Raw genomic sequence first — 4455 nt, 5'->3', positions numbered from 1 at the left:
GGTGTAAAGACTTAAAAGTGAGCACATACATATTTTCAAAGGGCTTTCATGTAGAAAAGGGATTAGTTTACTTTTGTATGTTCAGAGTGAGACTGGAGTTGATTGTTGTGGTAATGAACACAACATATGAAAAATATGTGGAATTTACTGGGAGACAGTTTGACTTAAAATAAGAAGTTGTTTTCTAACATTTCTAACAGTAAAGTTTTGTCGAGCAGAACACCATGCACCGGTTACCAATCCGAACAGAGGACACTAAACAGTCTGCCCAATAAATATCGGTATTCGAGCCACCAAAGAAAACACTTGCAGTCAAGCACTGGATGGAACAATGCTTTACTTACAAAGAGCAAAGAAGGAGCAAGACCAGCTTCAACAGTGAGCATCATTTCCTCATGGCCAGTGGGTCTGTTTTTGTAGCCATTGCAGGGCAATTTGCATTCCTCTCACGTTGCAGTGAAAGGAACCTTGCTAAAGACAGATATAGCAGTGGGGCTGGTCAGGTGGCACATGATGCATAAGTTTGAAGCAGAAACAAAAGAGCACTCGTTTAACCTAAAACAGGAAAAATATTGCTACACAAGGTGATAGGCCCAGCACAGTCTATGTGGTTCTTAAGCTCTTGGTAAGGAAGTGTTCCAGGTCCCAGGCTCATTCTTGTGCAGCTGAGTGGGGGTGAGAACCTGCTCAGGAATCCTCCTGTCTTTCCCAACAGTCTCAGAAGGTCCTGTGTTATTGGAGCTGTTAGAGCCCATGATAAGTGGCTATGAGGCAGAGATATTTTAGAAGGGATTCCAGAATTAATTGATTTGCATTAATAGATAGTAAAATCCCTTCTAAATCTGACATCCAAAAACTTGTATGAAGAGATTGAGAATCATATAGTTTTCATTTTGAAAGTAGCCGAGATTCAGAAATAAGTGATTTTGCAATGACTATAAGTTATGGCACACGTATACATGCATATATGCCCAAATAATGGAATAGCATGTGTATGCATACGTGTGTGTGTGTGTGTGTGTGTGTGCATACACGTGTTAAGTGTATATTTTTTTAACAAAAAAGAAACTTGTTCTAGTTTTCATTGAGAAACTTGTTCTCAATGTGGGGATCTTAATAATAACATTCTATTTTTCATAATAAACTATTAACACTTATTTTTCATTTAAACCCTTTGATGACTTTGAGAGTTTGCAGTGTGTTGTCTGAAATACCCATCTCTTTTACCTACTTGGCAAGCTCATATTTATCATTCAAGAGCCAAGTAAAATGTCTCATATTTCTTGAAGCCTTGCAAAGACTCTCTTCCTAATCCCTAGGCAAAAATATTCAATATTTTTATCTTGCTCCCTAATTCATTATATTTCTTTTATTAAATTTATATTTCATAATTTTCACATTAAGCTATGAGATTCAAAGAGACAAAGCCATATCTCTTCTACATTTGGCATATTGGCACCTAGCATGATGCCTAGAATTTATAAATCCACAAAAGTTTTTGAGTGAATGAACTAATAATGAAACATTGAATAAAGTGATAACCCGATACAGATTGCTTACACTGCATAATTTATTCCATACTTATGCTTAAAAATTCATGCTTTGGATCATGGTATTTCCATTTTGTACTTTCTTCTAACATCTGAATTGGTATTCAGTCTCATATTTTGAGGTGCAAGTTCTCTAGATTTTGTTCCTATTCTCTCTGTCTGTGACATTTACACTACATTACCAGCTATCACATTTCTGACCCAAGTCCTGAGATTGCACAATGCATGGATTTCCATCTAAAATGAGAAATTGCCTGTTGTTTCTCTATTTGCACCATTTTCCTATAATAGGGTTACTCTTAATTATCATAATGATTATTTTGAACATAAATGGAGATTATATTGCTGAGCATATTTTAGAATCTTTTTCTCTTTATTGATTTCTGAGGGTGAGCATCTGGTGTATTGTTCTTCGGCTCCGGCTATCATGTTATTTAAAGGGCTCTGTGGCATAAGGGTGGGAGGGCAATTCAGAATTTCTTTCAGTGCATTTCCCACAAATATCATCACCATATGCAGACAGTGTATTAGATAAGGCGAGTTAGTCATGTGGTGAATTATAACAAGCAAGCTGATAGACATTTTGACACCCAGAGAAAATAGAGAATAAAATAGTGTGCTGAAAAAAAGCTAACCGATATTTGGCACCTATTTTTAAAACAATGTAGGAAAAATCACCAAATATATTTTAAATCATATTGCTTAAAACAAATACTGTAAGGCTTTTTATTAAAGTATTAAATTTTAAACATTTAAAACCTTTTTAGCACTTCGTATATACTATTATACACTCAGAACTGGCACTTTTTTATCTTGAGACACACTTATTTTTAGCTTACTAACAACCTACTTTCCAAAAATGGAAATAAATAAGTTTTTAATACATAATCTCACAAAATACATTTTTATAGCTGAAAATGCACAGAATTTATTTATTGTTATAATAAACTTTCATATTCAACTCAACAAACATTAACAAAGCAAATAAGTTCAAGGCGTAATGTTAGACATTGAAGATCCAAAGATAAATGCTCATGATGTTTGCTCTCAATATGCTTTCAAAGTACTAAACTGAACAAAAACAAATTCAGTAAATTTAATGTAACACCTTCAGATTGGCTCTAAGAAAGATATTACGTGCTATGGGAAAATAAAACAGCAAAATTGCTTCAGGACAGAGAGATGAAGTTATAGTTTAAAGAACAGGTCACATTTGAGCTTGAGCAGCTGAAAAAACAAAAACAGGGCTTCCCACCAGTGTTGTGAAGATGCATGGAGTGTACAGGGAATAACAAATTGCCCAGTGTGAGTGGAACATTTGATAACAGGAGAGGTGGGAACATTGCCTGAGAGAGTGAACAGATTATAAAAAGTTATTGTCATAATGAGGAATCCAAACTTTTGAGAGCTTCTGGGGGCTTATTCTGAACTGGGTAATAAGACCTGAGTTACTTGAGAAGAATCATTTTGGTGACCATATATAGGATGGCTTTGGTTAGGAGAAGGAAGGCATGGTGATGTTGAGAGCAAGCACTCTTTAAGAACATAATCCAGCAGACCAGAGCATAGAGCCTAAGAGCACAGTGCTGGTGCAATGGAAAGGAGGTCACAGATTCCAATAGCCTTTTTGGTCCTTAGAATGGATGATGACATTAATCAATTCTTCACATGGTTGTTGGGGCTTTTGGTTGTTGTTGTTTAGTTTTTTTCAACTTCAGTAGTATCATGATAATGTCCATCTTGAAACAGAATGAACCCCTGCGTTCTGTGGCCTCTGCTTCTCTTACCTCATCTTAATAACACTTTTGCGAGGTCCAGGGATATTAGCCTGGGCTTGACTGGACCATATTTTCCCTCTCCAGGACCTCTAACACACTGGCCTCTCTGGAAGAACTCCAAACACCACCTTTTCTCCTCAGAGCCCTTTTCTCATACCTTCATATATTTTCTTACACATTGCTCTTTCAAAGATTTCTTCCCTACTCACCCATTGTAAATTTCTCATGTTCAGATATGTTAGGTTTTTTTCTTAGTATTTACCCTAATTTACACCTATTTATTTATATATGTTTGCATTACTAATATCTGTTTCCCTCACTGGACTTTATCACACTTTTGGGTATAGTCCATATCTGCTTTGTGTAACCAAAACCTAGTTCCACAATTAATAAATATTAACTAAACGTTAAATGAATGTTACATGAATATTAAATGAATAAATAAGTGATATACTGAAGTTAGCATGAGGACTGGGCTTTGGAGAGAAGAATTTGAGTTTGGTTCTGAATATTTGGACTATGAGATGTTTACATCCTCATCTTCATCATTGTTCTAATCAGCCCCACCGTGAGTTGAGCATTTACTGTAGGTGAACCAAGGGCTCTACATACAAGTTTTTATTTTATCCTCACAATATTGAAGAAATAAGATATAGAGGTTAAGTAATGATCCTAAGATTAAAAAACTAGAAAGTGAAAGATTGTAATTTAAATCAGGTTTTTCTAACTCAGAAACCCACTGTCCTTACTGTTATGGTATAGTGTTAGTGTTTCGAGACAATCTAAAGCTACAAAGTATATTGATCCTTGAAATTATACAAACTACAGAAGAGAGAAAAATTGTTAGCAATGTAGAGCAAAAGATTTATAGGTAACATTTATACCAATTATACAATAACTTTTATTATAAAAGTATTATGTGAATTAATGTCAACGGCTAAAAACAAAACTCAAGGAAGCCCTGCTTCACCCCCAACCCTCATAAATCTCACATTTCTCTCTCCTACATAAGTAACTTTGGTTAAATATCAAATATCAAGTGTATACAATTCTGCTTATGTGTAGATGATAAAGACATAGATAATAGATAGATAGATATAAAACTCCCACTTACCACTACTTTGATC

This window comes from Delphinapterus leucas, chromosome 5 (genome assembly GCF_059928025.1).
Source record: "Delphinapterus leucas isolate spDelLeu-1000000601 "Yukka" chromosome 5, BTC_Dleu_Yukka2, whole genome shotgun sequence".
NCBI lineage: Eukaryota > Metazoa > Chordata > Mammalia > Artiodactyla > Monodontidae > Delphinapterus > Delphinapterus leucas.
This window is presented reverse-complemented; position numbering follows the sequence as displayed.